The 17,652-nt window shown below is 42.3% G+C and overlaps 1 protein-coding gene across 1 annotated transcript in view; it reads left to right on the top strand.

Moving 5' to 3' along the window:
• Nucleotides 1-17,652, top strand: part of LOC146000437 (cytoplasmic aconitate hydratase-like) — a 123,673-nt gene that overhangs the window by 94,815 nt on the left and 11,206 nt on the right. The window lies entirely within an intron of this gene.

Consider the following 17,652-nt stretch of genomic DNA (forward strand, 5'->3'; position numbering starts at 1 on the left):
TCATCCCCATCTTCGCAAATTAGCCAAGAGGCACAAAACTCGAAGTAAAATAAACTAAATCAATCAATCAATCATTCAAATGTGTTTAAATGTAGCAACTCATGAATGAAAGGTTTTAAATGAAGAATATTTGCCAAGGACAGGATCTAGCTTAGCTTTCCCCTTTAAACAAATTATATTTTATAACACAAATTTCCTATGTTCTTGAAAATCCTTGCAGGGTCTTCTGTTTTGAACAACAAAACAAGAGCTACACATCATACAGAACTGAAACTTTGCGTAAGCTCACCTGAAGGATGGAGCAAAATGCTGATGGAATGTTTTAATTTGTAGTTCTGCCATCTGTGTGTCATTTCCCTTACTTATCAAACAATCCTCGCACATAACTTCTCTGTGCCAATGAGGATGAGTGAGAAGTAAATGGAATTGAAGAAGAGACGCTCACAAAGAGAGACTCTGTGATGGCCATGACTCTAACCCAAAAACCTTCTGTGATGAGATCTTGATTTTGACCACCAAAGAAGCTCAGCCACTGAGTCAGCTGAGAGTTGAAATACGTCATGCTCCATTTTCAAAGGATCATTTGAATGGTGAAGTATTGTCTTCCTGGCAGCAAGTTTGAGTCCACTTAATTCTTAGATAGGCTAAATGAGGCTGAATCTGCAAGTCATTCAGAGTGGGATCCAAACTAGTGACAAGATGCTTCCACCAAGATTTGAATCCAGTATCACAAGGCAAGAGCATTAGCCACTATGATAGTGGGAAGCTTATTGGAAGTGTTCCTGGTAGGGTAGGTGCAAGCAGTGACATGTCTGAGGGAGGAGTTGATGAAGACCCCATAATTACCCATGTCTCAAGTTTCTAAACAACAATTGATGCTTGGTCTATGTTATCATGGATGTCATTGTAGAAAATTCTCAATATTAATTTATATTTTCAGATGCTATATTTATCTGTAAACATTAATGCTAACCACTAAATATCAGACTTCATACCTTTTGTCTGTTTTTCTATGTGCGTACAGTGTGGTGTATTTGTTTATTTGAATACCGCCAATCTCCGTGGCCGAGTGCTTATCACAGCACACTATGATGCCAGGTGTTCTGGGTTCAAATCCAGGCCTGGACATGGGTGTTCTTTGTGAGCCCCTTCATCAATTTCATCATATCATCACTCATACTCATCTTTGTGATTAGTCAAAAGTAACAGAAAAGTGAAACAAAATCATCAATCAATTTATTTCAATACAATGATCATATGGTTGTTACTAAATAGCACTATGAAATAAATTCTGTGATAGAAACATAAGTGTTAATATAAATATCAACCATGCACTTCCAACATCCACAAAATTTGCTCTCACTACATACAATGCCTATAGAGAACTTAAGTTCTCCGTGACCGAGCTGTCTAAGGTGCTATGCTTTGGACTCCGACTGTGGTACGGCATGGGTTCAAGTCTGCCTGGATTCTCGGCCTGTGTATAGGACTGGTGGCAACCCACCATGTGAGGAAATTGGGAAGCTACGAGTGAGTAGCATAACACACAGAAATCTGCTATAACGGCTGGGGGCTCGATGTGCTGACCCCACGTCACCCCATTACCGGTTGAAGATTTCCACACCTTTAGGTAGGATTGTGGGAGGGAGACTGGCAGTCAGGAGATCGATCTGGCCTAGGCCCTTCAAGAGCTTGTGAGCCACGTGTTATAGAGAACTTAACAACAAGTTTCCTACTTTGACATGATCATTGAGTCAATATTGAGATGATGCAGAGAAACAAGTGCTTGATATATCTTCAATATGTTCTTTTTAAAATTTAACTCGAGCTAGTTTGCGAGGCAACATTTAGCAACATTCCAGTTCATTTTTCCACATAAAAACATGACTTTTGAACATATTTTGTTTAACTCAAGATTACTGTCTTACACCTTGTAATTGAGTTGAAAGAAGAAACCAATGTGATGATTTACATATTTTGTTGAATCATATCCAAGGCATATTCCAACTCTATTGGATGTGGTGATGTGAGCAAGAAGTTTGTGAAATGGTGCAACTTATTACAAGAAAGAATATGCTGCTTGCAATATTAAATAATGTTGTTGCTGGAGCAAGGGCGCCGACTTTCCAAAATTTCTGTGGGTGCATATCAATGGCGGTTAGATCTGTAATTATCAAGTATTGTATACTTTAAACAACTTACATGCACAATGATTGCAAGAGGCAATGATGATATTATCAACACGTTACTAAAAGAAAATACCACATTCATACAAATTAAAATGAAAAAATATTCATAAATGCAAATAATTTTAATTGTATTGCAGAAAGAACTATGCAAGGATTTTGTTGTGAACAGAAACTACAATATGACTAACTTTATGTACCAAATAATAATAATAATCATGCCATGTTAACTTTCAATATAAAACACATTCCTTCTTACGTCATTTGCACTTATGAATTTGTTTGCAATTTTGGTAATGTCAATATTTTTAGTCATTTCTTTATGAACATGCAAAATTGCCAAATCATTCAATCTTTTTTGGGTCATTGTTGACCGCAAAAACATTTTCAATCGTCTTAAGTGCTAAAAATGACTGCTCAAAGGTACAAGAAGTAACAGGTATAGTTAAAATCACCCGTACAAACTTCACAAATTCTGTGAGCATTTCACGCATGGGACCACTGTTTTCTCTACTTAAAATATTTGTAATGTCTGACAAGTTGGTCACTTTTTCTTTTTTCGTTCTGCACACATCTAGAAACATGTCCCTGTGCAATGTTAGCTTGTCTTTATCAAAGTCTGTCCCATAGAACTGCAGAATTCGATCAGCACCAATTTGACCGATAGCAAAAGCTTCAAGATGTGAAATAAGTTCCAAAACCTTTGTTTGAAATCTACGATTTAGCGAATCCACAGCCACATCAATTATTTCAAAAAATATTTGTCTGTACATTTCCTCTGGCATTTGATACGCATGAGGATCACTACCTTCTTCATTTTTCTAGGCAAAACTGGTTCATCAATGTTCAATTCCTCCGCTTTCCTCATGGTTTCATTCCACAACTCAAAAAATATATATCCGTTTGTGAAGCTAAACTTGCAGATAAAGTTTCCACCAAAGTTTTGATTTCTCAGTATGACAATGATTTCTTCTGAAAAGAAGAATGAAGTTGTTCAATCCTGCCGAAAACTGAAATTAACATTTTCAGGAAAATAAGAAATCTGAATTGATGTAGGTTTGAAAAATATCCACTAGCCTTCCCACTGACTTCACTTTTTTCTTCTAACAGATCTTCCAAAAATTTCAAGAGAATGTCATAATTACTTTCCAACGATTGTAGAGATTTTACCCTCACACACCACCTTGTGGGACAGAATGGTCGCAAAGTCAGTCTGGGAATGTTTTTTACAACACCATCTTCGTTGTCTTCTTGTAGCGATTGAAACACTGCTAGCCTCTTTGGCGAATGTCTTACAAATTATATTAATTCACAAAGAATCTCCAGAAAGTCTCGCACGTAACTGATACCTTGCATCGCATCTTGCACTACCAAATTCAAATTATGCACCGAACAATGAACAGATATAGCTCTCGGCTCCAACTGAGTAATCCTACTTTGTAATCCAGTTAAATGTCCACTGACATTACTCGCGCCATCATAACATTGACCACGACAGTATTTTATGTTGAGAGATGAACGTCTTATGACATCCTGGACGACTTCAAACAATGTCCTAGAACTTGTTGAAGCTACTTCATAGAAGCCCATAAACACTTCTTCAACTTGCAGATTTTCATCGACAAATCTGAAGCATATGGATATTTGTTCCTTCACTGATATGTCGGAAGTCTCATCTACAATGAGAGAAAAATATTGTGCCGCCTTAATAGATTTCACAATATTTTGCTGTTCATCGCTGGATAATAAAGAGACAATTTCATTCAATATATCATGAGAAACCCACTTATATGTAGTTCGCTGCAGCCAAGATTTCAACTCAGGAGCATCTTCTGCTCTAAGCAGCAGCAACTGATGAATATTTGATGCTTCATCGGTGTGACCCCGAATTGCTATTCCTTGCTGACTTAAAAATTGGAGGGACGTTATTATTATCTTTAAAATCGCCTTGCGTGCATTTTTCATATCCTAATTTATGTGTTGAGATAAGAGATGACACATTGGTTCCTTGTTTCGTAGTTGCCAAAGCAGTTACGGATGAACGATGAAGTGTACTTTTTGTGAACCCGGAAATGTTCAATTGCCTTTTGCCACTGGGAAAATCCATTTCAAACAAATGCATTACACGAATCCCTGTCTGCAGAAGTAGCAGTTGCCGACGGAAGCACTATGCTGGAATCAAAAGCATTTTTACACACACTACAGAACACTTTGTCCAATTCTTTGACGTAATAAATCCAAGGAAATGTCTTTTTCCATCCTTCATGGTATGACCTGCCTGACGATTTCTTGACACTTGTTGCTAATGTACTACAGGAACTGGCAGAAGACACATTCTCGGGTTCCTTATTTTTTGACTGAACATGCTTTTCACTATGTTCAGTGTGAGTAATATCCACCTGTGATGATGACGACAAACGTATGACGAATTTATCCATAGCAACTAGCAAACCTACTGTTCGAATTCGAAAGTATGTAAAGAAGCAATACTCAATATTGTGTTTCAGCTTTCCACATGCCATGTTTGAAAATTGCGAAAATTTTTGCCTGGCGAAGAGCTTTTGCTCCACACATCCGGTCAGTAGACCCTCGTCCTTGTACTAACTATTAACACAGTAACACCCCTTTTTTCTGAAAATGAGAACTTCCCAGTCTATAATCTAAGCTCCCGCGTCCTTCCAAGCCATTGTCTCCGATAAGAATCCAGATTACATGAAAACAACTTCACTGAAATCGTAAACTACGCCCCTCTTATCTGATTGAAACAAACAAAAGAAGAAAAATCAACTATTGAGGTAGTCGGTCACAATCGGCTTCCTTGTGTTTCAGTTTATTCTTTATTAGTGCTCAATATCGGCAAGTAGTTATTTTAAAACAATTGTTGACTAATGGAGTGGGCGTATTGTAGTGGATCACTTGTAAGGAAACATCAAAGCAAGCCGAAAAGACTGGATTCTATTCACAATACAATATACTTCCATTGTTATTGTGGGGACTGTCTTTGACTTGGCCCGAGACAGGCAAGGAAGGGGGGAATGTGTTGCTTGGTTGCCTTTGCACAAACACATTTGAAACAATTATGTTTTAGAGGTTAGAAATTTTAACTTCCATCTCAATGTTTTAATTGCTTATTATTTTTTGATAATGGCAAGTGAGAAATATTTATTTTATTTTGTTTTTATCAAACTAAAAATCTTGTGGGTGCGGCGCTGGAGTTGTAAGATCCAAATATGCTATCTAGTTTTGTAGACAGGTTTTTTTCCTGGTTATGCAAAAGAGAGAGAACATATTCCTGTCATACTTGAGAATTAGTTAACACTATCTTACAATATGAAACCATGAGTTACTAAAGGTGTATGTTTTAAGAATATTTTATCGCATCCTACTTTTGGAGTCCTGAACCTAGCCTCCCCGTGCATACTGTATTAAAGGATACCTGTGTGTGGAAATTAAGTCCTACCCATCCACTCCATACAACATTAAGGGCAAGCAATACCCTTTCAGAGGTGGCTCACTACACTACAGAACCAGGTACAGTTGGACATAGCTGTAATAAAGAGAAAACAGAATTTCGTATCAAGTGTCTGTTTATAAATGTGATAAATCGACATATCATTAAATAGAAGAATATGTCACAGCATGCATGGAACCCTGGCCCCACAGTACAGTGGCATGCACAAGTATTGCCCAGCAATTGTCCACGACTATTTTCAGTAATTTTTCTCTTGTTTCCTGTTTTTAAGGAATGGATTTTTACTGCTGCAGAGGGCAGTCAGCAGCTTGTTTGGTGATTTTTTTCAATTCTTGCCAGTGCCTTACATAAAACCTGGAGAGTGCCTTACATAAAACATGGAGAATAAACATACTAATGAGCAGTTTACTGGGTAATACTTATGCATCCCCCTGTACATAGTTACTTGTAAGGTACTGCACATACTGAGTATATCAAAACTAGAAATGAGGCAATCACCATATTCCATGAACCTTTGTTACTTCTCAATGTAGATCTCTTTACCCTTTTATATCATATGAAACAAACAGAAGAGCACTGGCCAAGTTTGGCTCAGTAACTATTTCCTTGTAGGAACTGAATGCAATCAGGCACTAGATTAACAGTAGTCCAATCAGCCCGTTTCTGCGCCATCTATTGGTGTTCGCCTTAATGGATTTGTCTCGTAAGGCAAGAGCCCCATTTTCTGGCAGTGTTGCCAGCTGCTTACTCGAAAAAATCACCAAGGTTTTTTTTTTTTTGGGTTTAACCTAGCCTAAAGCAAGGAGCTGGCAATCTTGCTTGAGGCTCGCCTTAATGGTTTGCTCTTGTAAGGCATAACTCCCCCCCCCCTATTTTCGGACACAGTATTACCAACATCTTACTCGAAAAAATCACCAAGGTTTTTGGTCTAACGTAACCTAAAACAAGGAGCTGGCATCCGTGCTTGAGGCTTGTTTTACAGTGCATAAAGCAAGGTTGCCAACCTACTGGTACTTTTACCATGGCTTTTTACAAAAAAAAAAAGAGAGAGGAGAGAGAGAGAGAGAGAGGGAAGAGTTAAACAACCGACAGCCTACCTACAGCTTTTTTGTCTAACCTAGCCTAAAGCAAGGAGCTGGCAACTTTGCTTGAGGTTTGCTTTACAGTGCATAAAGCAATTTTTGCCAACCTACATATACTAAACAAGGAGAGCCGGCACTGCCGTAAAAGAGAGAGATGGATGGATGGGAACACTACACGGGTTCAACGTCATCAAGTAAAAATCGCCTTAATGGTTTTTTCTTGTAAGGCATGATCTCTATTTTCTCGCAGTGTTACCAACTCCTACCTATATTTTTTTTTAGTTGGCAAGGGCTAGAGAGAGAGAAAAACTTATAGCTGGGAACAGTAATGAGCGAATGCGCCATATCGTAATTTTCCAACTCCGTATATCGCGACTTTTGTAAACCTCTCTCGGGGGAACGATGTGCTACACACACACACACACACACACACACACACACACACACACATGCGCACGCACACGCGCGCGCGCGCGTACGTACGTATTGTAACACAAACAAACAAACAAAATAATAATTGTTGTTTTTTAGGAGGCCTGGCCCCTATAACCTCGCCAGGGTGCGTGGTGCCCAACCAAAAATGTAAAATTTTTCTAATGGCTGCGGTTATAGATTACCGCACCTCTGTAGAGTTTCACGTGTTTTTTTTTTTCCCCCAAACTTCCATGAAACCCTACAGAGGACCTCCGTAATGCATGCAACGTGTACTAACGACTCTAGTGTTATTTGATGTTGTGATATTTTTGGATATAGAGTTTTATTGTGAGATAGATAAAAATAATTATGTTTATTATAATATTTTCTTGATGAAGATGGAGAATGTATGTGTGTGTTACAAATAAAGTTGCATGCTTTTTTCTAGTGTGTGTGTATATGTTTTTGATGTTTCGACAGCATCTGAAACGATAAAAAAGAAATTTTATTGTTAATTTTCACGTGTAAAAACAACAACAAATTTTTTTGTGCAAATTTTCTGATTGTCTCGTGCTATAGTGCAAAAAAGATATTGTAGCTGATAGCTAATGAAATTGACATTTGTAACTGATCTGAACTAGTGAAATTCGTATTGTGCTATTGTAACTGATTGTGCTAGTGCAGAAAATTTCTTATTATGCAAGAAAATAGATGTTAAAAACTTGTTAAAACTGCTCTGTGACCCTCTCGTTCTTCACGTCGTAGGCGAAGGACTTCTCTGCAATCAGGATGACACTGCATAGGGTATCCTCGGGCAAGGCATCGTGGAACTCGCAGACGACCTTGATGTTGGTTCGATCGTTGACCACAACCTTCTTTCTCTTAGATGTGTTGATGACGGTCATGGGTCTCCGTGCTTTGAACTCACTGGGCGTGTAGTACATGTCCACGCTTCCCTCGGTCACGCGTTTGTAAGCCGAGAACGCTTCGTAAAGTTTGAGGTAATCGTTTTTGGTCACGTCGAGGTTGTAATTCTCGCGCGGGAACAAACTTGTTAAAACTGCTCTGTGACCCTCTCGTTCTTCACGTCGTAGGCGAAGGACTTCTCTGCAATCAGGATGACACTGCATAGGGTATCCTCGGGCAAGGCATCGTGGAACTCGCAGACGACCTTGATGTTGGTTCGATCGTTGACCACAACCTTCTTTCTCTTAGATGTGTTGATGACGGTCATGGGTCTCCGTGCTTTGAACTCACTGGGCGTGTAGTACATGTCCACGCTTCCCTCGGTCACGCGTTTGTAAGCCGAGAACGCTTCGTAAAGTTTGAGGTAATCGTTTTTGGTCACGTCGAGGTTGTAATTCTCGCGCGGGAACACTTCGTTCCTACCGTTCTTCAGATAAACGTTCTTGATCTTGCAGTCGTCGAACTTGCTGGAATCTTTTTCCTGATTCTTGTCCCTCCCGGTCTGAAAGAGCACTACGACGAAATCTGGCATGTCGAACTGTATGTTGTTGAACTGCGTCGTCACGTCGAATTCCATGTGACTTCCCGACGCCATCTTCTGCACGCACTGGTAACCGTGAAAGTGAATCGGCACCTGCGGACTTTTCAAGATCTCCGCTTTGTACTTGAGGGCGTAGTTCGTTTCGTATTCCACCACCGGCATTCTCAATTCCATGCTTTGGATGACGCATTTCGCCGCTTCGGGTAAAGTGTTGGCTATCGGCGTGGTGCCGTCCGGACCCAAAGTAGCGTATCGCATCAGTGCGTCGTTGTCGTTGGCCGCTCTTCGAAACGTAACGCGCAGTCCTCCCTTCCACATGATCTCCTTGTAGTCCGAGAAGAAACCCGGCAGCAGACGCATGGGAAAGAGCACCGTGTGACTTCTCGTCGATATTTTGGTCCCGGCTTCGAATCCTCCGGCTTGATAGTACGCTGCGTCCGTTTTGGATAATTTCAAAGTTCCCACTGCCGTCGACGTGATGCCTGGATAATCTATTCTGTCGATGACGGTGTTGTGTTTCCTCACCTCCACCTGCGAGAACGGGTGAGGCACGAAGTTGTCCACGAGTATCAAGTTTGCTGCTGCGGGAAACGCGTCTCCGTTTTCCTTCTTCACCACGTCGAATTGAAGGTAGAGGTCCGCTCTGTGAGGATGAACGAACCCGTCGCCTACGTCCACGTCGTATTCGATCTCCCTGTTCGCTTCGTTCAGATTGGCGAACGTGCGACGGTTGGGAGGGAAAGATTGCAATTCGTAACTTTCGATTTGCTCCATTTTACATGTATGGTTATTTATTATACGTTGATCTCCACGATGGCCGTCGTAGTGGCACCTGCGAAATCTACCACGTCTCCTTTCTCGTTCGTCACCACCAACTCTATGTCGTCTATGCGGTTGCGACATACTGGAAAATAGATCGGCGAAGAGGGCGTGTAGATGATCGGTTCCATGAACTCGGAACTTGGTTTGAAAGTGGCTATGATCCCCGTCTGCTTGTGACTTCCTAACAATCCGTCCGAAGATTTCGTGATCATACCTTCGGCCACGTTGCAGTGTACGTTCAGAGTCTCTATGGCCAAGAATTTAGGAATGTTGGTTGCCACGTGCTTGATGCCAGCTTCGAGTTTGGTGTCGTTCTCGAAACCTAAAAGTTCTCCCATGGTGCCCAGGTCCACGGTCTCCGTCGCGGATAGGATTTCCACTCTGTGCGTGACCGAATTTTGAGAAAGGTACGTGCCTTTGGGTAACTGAGCTTGCAAAGTGGAAAGATTGTATTGTCCTGGCGTGACGACGATGTGTTCGCTTCCGACGCTAATTTTGTTGTTGTGCTGCGTAACATTGGGTATGAGGTACATGCTGTAGAATGCACGCAGAGCCACGGATTTAGGATAGACGATGTCGTCGTGCAGCGTGAGTTTCAAGATTGAAGATTCGCTCGTGAGATGGAACACGCCCATCCTAGTGATGCTGTTTGAGGTTCCACAATGCTTTCTGGAAATCCTCGATCGTAGGGTTATTTATTTTAGAGAGAAACGCGAGCACGGAGAGGCAGAGATGACCGCAGTTCACGTCTCCGAAATTTTGAATGCGTTCGTCGTTGTAGTATATGGAGGTTTTGTTCGTTTTCAGATAATGAATTAAATTTGCAGGTGGAACACCTCCGAAAGAATCGAAAACGAATGCTTTATCATTGTCGTTTTTGTGGTAACATATCCAATGCGTGCCTGGATTTTCTTGACCGTCCAAGTTGACTACTCCGCATTCTCTTCTTTTGACGGTTGAAGGTAACGAGTCGGACATGAAAACTCCTCTGAAGTGTTTGATTTGTAACGGTTCGATCAGAGATTCAATGTCTCGGTTGGTGAGTGCTTCTGTTTCTTTTTTTTAAACTTTCTCATCACGCCCTTCCCCTTCTTCTCCATGGCCAGGTTGTGACGTTTCTGTTCTTCCAACTCGGCCTTGTTCTTCTTTGAGTCGATGACGGTTTTCGCGATGGCGGCACTTCCGCCGGCCAAACTTCCAACGGCCCCCAATGCTGCCAGGATGGCCGGGATGCTGAATATGAAACCTCCGATCTTTTGCTGTTTCCGCGAACGCTGCAAGCGTCTCAATTGAGGTGTGCTGAGAAGTAATTTCATTCCATGTCCTTTCGACAAGCAAGAACGTTTCTTCTCGCGTTGTTTCTTGGTGAGTAACCCATCGAGGGCACCTAGATTTTTTAGATTGGAGTATGGTATCTGGTACACGACACCCTTGGGCTTCATGTTGATGCTCTATGTGTTATTTTCACGGTATGTTATTTATATATATATTCTGAGATTTTTTCTTGTGTAGTTTTTTTTACGGTATGTTATTTATATATAAATGTTCTGAGATTTTTTTTCAAGGCCTCGCAGTCGTTACACAAATTCTATTACGTGCTTCGTTTTCTTGCCAAGAAGTTCCTTTGTCCCCTTGTACACGATTCGAGTTTTGTTCTCGATTAAAATAGATAGCTTCTCGTCGGATAACATGTTAGCGTATCGATCTGGTAAAAATAGACTGTATTGTGCGTTGAGCAACAGGCGTACCTTGGGACCATACTGGGTAGAAACAATTGAACCGGAAGTTATCGTGTAAGGTTTGTCGACTTCCAATTCCTGAATTTTTACATACTCGACTGACAAATTTAGCATTTGTTTTAATGCTTGGAGATCACTTATTTTTTCAGTTGTCATATCAAAGAAAAATTTCAAAGTGTTAGAGAGAAATTTAATTGTTTTTCACGATGTGTGTTATTTATATACCGAAGATTATTTTTTTATGATGTGTGTTATTTATATATCAAGTTTTTTTTTTCACGATTTGTATCGTATATATATTATTATTTTTTTAACAGAGGAAGAAAGTTCGTGCTTCGGAAAACGCGAGGATGTGCGTAGTGATATCTTCCGTCTCCTGCATAGACTTGTACCAATCATCAGTATACTGTCTTCTTCCCTGCCTTGCCTCGTACAGTTCGTCCGACCTCTCGTCCAATTTTTCCCCAGCAGCCGAAAGCAGAATGTTGAGATCACTGCACCTCAGGCCGCTGATCTCCCGAAGAAGGTCCTTGAGAACCATTTCACAAGGGATGCGAAATTCCGGCGTCGTTCTTGCTATGATTACAAGTTTATTAACATCTCCGTTAACTACTTTCTTGAATATTTTAGATAGTAGCTCGGGTGGCAAATCAGTTATGCAAGCCATGTTGTTTTTTTTACTGTATGTTATTTATATACCCCACCCCAATTTTTGTTTCGTGTTCATGGCGATGGTGGTGCCTAGTGCGGCGACCCGTTCACCCAGCGATGCGTCTCTGCTCACGAACCTTTCGAAAGCTACATGTTCCAACTTTCTGTCTGCTTCGTGACGTGCGTCCAGATCCGTCTGCGTGGTGTTGTAGGCGATGTCGTGATCTTTGCATGCCACGTCCAACGGATTCACACCCTTGTCTCCTCTCTCCAATCTTTTCTCGAGTTTGGTACCCGGTCCGCAGTACTGGTAGCCAGGTAAATGCATCTCAAAAGGTAACTTGTTGATGATGTCGTTCACGAGTCCCTTTCCTTCGGCCACGTTCCAAAATTTCGGAGGCAGTGTGTTGATGATTTTGATCAGGTAACCTATGCCCTTGTCGTCGTTCACGATGAAGTTGGAAAGTTTCGTGCTGATCATGTCCACGATGCCAACCTTCTCATTATAGAAATTACGGTTGCCTGCATTCTCTTCGCCGGCTATCACCAACAATCGGTCCACGAGTTTCCTAACGTCGTCCACCCAAACGAATTCTTTGGGTAACGTGTTGTAGCGTTTGACGCCGCTGCCTGTTTTGACCTGGTTCCAAATCGGTTTGATGAGATTCCTGTACTTCTCGCCGCTGCTCGATTTCACCCTATTCTGCGAGGCGTCGTTGTTCTGGTACAAGGCATCCGTCATGATCAGAATTTCCTTGTAACTTTGGTAATCTTCGTCGGTGTAATCTTTCGGCTGCTTTTTGGCAACGAGTTCCCACAGTCCCACCGTACCCGGATACCTGGTCCAACTATCCTTGTCGCCTAAATTGACTTTAATGTCGTTGCCTTCGAAGGTCACCTTCGATTTCCCAATCTTCCACACCACACCGCCGCCTTCGCTGGTTTCCATGCTGGGATACAATCTGAACACTTCATCCTTGTCGAATTTCCCCGTGCTCAGGTAGTCTCGTGCCAAAGGTCCCAACTCGATTTTATCCGAAGACGACGTGCTACCAATGGCTCGACGTCGTGCAGGTGCATCCTTCAGTTCGAACGGCGTCGAAGGAATGCTCGAAATGGGCGTGGGTACGGCGTAACTTTTAGCTGCGAGCGGTACGAGTTCATTGATCAAATTTTTATTTTGTTCCGTGACACTTTTAATTTCTTTACCTAGACTGCTGATGGCATCGATCACGGGTTGATCCTGACGTTTCTTCTCTTCGTAGAATCCGCGATTCTCGGATTTCCAACCTTTGAAGCGTTTCGCGAGGTAATCGCGAAGCTTGAGATTTTCGTCTTCGATTTTCCGTTTCGTCATGACGTTATTTATACACGTCGTTTCTCACAACGTTGCAACGTTTAGAAAGTCGTTGATTTTGTTTCTGTATTTTCCGTCGTTGGGTTTCCTCGTCATGTCGATCGTCACAAATCCGAAATCGTCACTGTTCCAGCAAGAAGAGCAGCCTTCCGAAAATTGATTGTAGTTCATGTCTCCGCCTACGTAGTCATCGTACGCGTGCTTGAGGTTGGTGTGATCTTGACGAAACAAACATATGAAATTGGCGTTGTCGCGTACTAACTGTTTTGGAATTTTGGAAAACGTTTGAGCTAGGTAGAAGCAATCCATTCCTTTGTGACGACCTTGCGTGAAAAAGTTGCGAATTTCATTTTGATTTTCCAGGATGGCGTCGTCGAACACAACGACTGAATTTTCACGACAATCGTCGAGTGGTTTTATTTCCGAGGCGAACGTTGCAATGTCCAGACCATCGTACAGTTTCATCAGTTGCTGGTATTTGGATTGCTCCAAACTTTTCGAGAACACGTACAGGTGCCTGTTCTTCCAATTTAACCAATTCGGTGCGAGGAGAAAATTGTCCACGAGCAGTGTCGTTTTCCCACACCCCGAAGGACCTACGATCAGACAGCGGATGCTGTCGGGAAGCAACTCGCCGTTCTTTTTTTTTCTCGTTTGACTTTCCGGATCCGGTAGACGCTTCACCACGTTCCACGTACTCACAAGATCACTTCGTCCGCGTCGATCCAACTCTTTTCCGGAAGTCCCAGCCATTTGACAAACAGTTTGTCACCTTTCCTACGCAATACTTTCTCGATGAGGTACGTGTCAGGGTGTTTCGTTTTAGAGAGTTCCTCTTCGTAAAATCTTCCTTTCAAAATCTCGCCGCTACTATCTTTTATTATATACGTGTGTCGGTTTCCGGGTAGAACTCGAACCACCGTAAAGAGTTCCGTGCTCCAATTTTTTGTGAATCCCTTCTCGAAGGTGCGTTTGAATTTGCTGATCCTCACCTGGTCTCCAATTTTGTATTTAGCTTTTTTTGTCGTGGGTGTGTACTTTGGACAGTAAACTGTAGAAATTAAACGCTGCTCGTCGGACTTGGTAACGTCGGCTGGCTTCATGCCTATCGTTCTGTGTACCGTATCATTATAGGTGTCGACGAGTTCCGGCAGGATGTCGACCCATTTGTAATTTCCCCGAAGCGTGAATCGTTTCCACATGTGTGTTTTCAAGGTTCGATTGAATCTTTCCACGATGTTGGCTTTGATGTGACTGAAGCTCGAATAATGTCGAATCTTGTGTTTTTGAATAAATTTTTGGAATACGGCGTTGTAAAATTCTTTACCGTTGTCCGTTTGCAGAAACCGTGGTCGTCTGCCGCCGCTTTCGCGAAAAATTAATTTGAATGCTTCCGTGACGCACGTTCCCGTTTTCGCCTTCAAAGGTAGAGCCCATGCAAATTTCGAAAACGTGTCTATGACGGTGAGAAGGTACTTGTTGCCCTTGTTCAATTTATGCACGTTTTTCAAATTGCCGCTACTCATCTCCACGAGGTCACTTTGCCAGAGGTCGTCGATGCCCTTGGTTACCACAGCCAAACGTTCGTAGTTACGGCGTGCAGGTTTATGCAATTCTTCGACGATGGCTTGCCTAGACATTTTTTTTAGAGATTACGTTTCAAGAGAAGCACAAGCGTGATGGGATTCAAAGAGGGTGGCACTTCGCTCGTGTTTTGAATGATCAGCTTATCGCCGGCACTCACGTCGAAAACGGTGAGATCTTCGTCTTCGTGTATTTCATATATGTTGCGCGTTTCGTTCCAACGTGCCAGAGGAATGTTTCCTGCTTTCTGGACACCACGATTCGATATCAAAGTCATGGTGGGAACGCTAGCTTTTCTACCGTGAGACCAGTACGAAAATTCGTTTATCTGAATCGTGCCATCGAGGAGAAACTTGTAGTACGGATGATAAGGATGTAACATGTACAGTTTGTTACCTTCGACGAACGTGGAGATTCTCTGTTGATTGGGTACGCTGTTGATTTCGATGGCTTGCAGAAAATGCAGTTTAGCGAATTTAGTGTCGACGCCGAGCAGATTACTGTGAACTTGTCCGAGTTTATTTTCGATGGGCAGCAAATGCTCGATTATGGCATCCGTTACGGCAGAAAACGACGGTTTGATTTTCACTTCCACGTTCAACTGCTTGTAGTTTTCGTTGAGTTCTTGCAACTTGGCACCGAAAGAGGCCAGCGTCGATTCCTGCGTGGATTCCAGCACTCCAACTTGATCTCTGATGTTGACGACGATGTTCTGAAGGTTCTCGACTTGATTCAATTTCGAGCTCTTCTCGGTAAGATCGTTCACGATGCTTCGCATCTCTGTAAACTGCGTGTGAAGGTCGGCGACGCTCTGCGAAGTGGGCAGCGTCGACACCAGCGAACTAATTTCGTCTCGAATCTGTTCCACGTTCGCCGTTTCCGTTTCCAGTCGTTTCAGCATTCGAGATATGTTTCTTTTCAAAGCGTGCAATTCTTTGGAGGTGGGGAGATTGGCCACCCTACTCTCGAGATCGCTCAATGAGCTTTTGATGTCGTTCGAATCGGATAGTGCCGTCACCGCCGTTTTCAATTTTTCCAAATCTTCGCTCGAAGGCACGCTCGTCCGTAACGATTCCAAGTCACCCTGTATGTTGTCCAGTACATGATGAAAATGAGCGAGATTCGTTTCGACGTTCAAATTTTCTAAATATTCGATCTTCTGCTGAACCGTGCTCAACGTGTCTTGAATGCTCGTCAACGCTCTCGCTTCAGCGTGAATATTTTTAATTTCTTCGTTGATCAATTCCAAGGACGCCTGAAGCGTGGCGATGGTGGTTTGAATGTGTTCGAAATCTTGATAGGCCTCCAATTGAATTTTTATGTTCGCGACGCTTTTACCGATGACCTGCAGTTCGTCCGACGATGGTAGGTTCGTCATTGTATCTTCCAAAGTCTGCAACTTGGATTTAATTTCTTCCAACGTGCTGGTGAATTCTTCTTGTAATTTGGAAACGACGACATGCAAGCGTTCTGCGTCTATATCGCTCACGGCGGTTTGAAGTTCAGAGAAATTCTTTTCTATTGCGGAAGTTCGTTCTTCGATTTCGAGTTTCAATTTTTCCAAATCTTCATTTTTCGATTGAAATTGCTGTAATTTGGCCAAATCATTTTGAAGCGAATCCACGCTCAACTGTATATTTTGAACGTTGTCGTAAGAAGGTACGTCGACATAATTTTTTATCAGTGTTTTCAGTTCGGAATCGATTTTCAGAATGGGGTCGAGACATTGCGTTTGGAGCGTAGCGATTTCCGACTCTAAACTTTTGTTTAAGGTTTCCTGCAAAGCGATCAAATCGGTCCTCAACTTCTTAACTCGAATGTCCAACATGAGAATCTCTTCTGCGTGGTCCACACGCTTGGTGTTGCCGAAAATGTCGTTAGGCATTTTTGGTTAACGGTTATTTATAATAGGATAGACGATTCGTAATTCTACGAAGAGAGGAATAAGTTTGTCGTAATCTCCGAGGAGTTCCATGTAAAGATAATCTCCTGCGGACACATCGTACGTAATGTTAGAAAGCATCTTGTCGTGCTTGATTCGAAAAATGTTCTTGCCGGTAGAAATTTTGATTTCGCCTGCGTTTTCCGGATTCACGGTGATTTGAAGTTTCCCGTCGATCGGAATTTCGTAGAAATGTAAATTGTTATTAAAAACATAAAACATCTTGCCCACATCGTCATTCAGTTTCGTCCAAATGCTGTTGAGGTGAATGATCAACAGACCGTTGAGTTTAGGTAACACGGAAGGTAAGACTTCATGATCTGGTATGGTTTCCATAATGATCTGTTTTTTGAAACCGAACAAATTCATAGGCATGCTGGTTATTTAAGAATACGGTCAAAGTTTTTTGTAATGACAGTCAAAGTGTTTTTTTTTTTTGTTTTGTTTTGTTTTATGAATCTTCTGTTGAAGATGGACATATGTTGCAGGTTTTGCTTTCTGCTAAGCGATAGTGCCCCCACGGCAATGTGTGAATACCACACTCGAGGACGCACCTCTTGTCGTCGTTGGGATCCAGCGCAATTTTTCTAACTTTGTTTGTGGTCAACACATGGTCGACGCTCTGGATGCGCTGTTCTTCTCTTAGAACCGACGACCTGGTCTTGAGGCAATCGACAAAGTCCTCGAATGCGAGATGCTCCCGAACCACCTGTCTGCCGACACCCTTGGCCTTCTTGGTAACGCTGCCCTCGGCTTTGATGGCATAGGCCTTGGCGCGAAGACCTGCAAACTCGAGAATTACATCACCGTCCTTCTCGTCTTTGAGTTTGCCAGGTACTTTTTTGTTTCGGGGCAGGATGCCGTACTGGTTCGGCTGGGGATAGCCCGAGGTGTCG

This window comes from Lepisma saccharinum, chromosome 1, assembly GCF_977018435.1.
Source record: "Lepisma saccharinum chromosome 1, izLepSacc3.1, whole genome shotgun sequence".
Classification (NCBI taxonomy): domain Eukaryota; kingdom Metazoa; phylum Arthropoda; class Insecta; order Zygentoma; family Lepismatidae; genus Lepisma; species Lepisma saccharinum.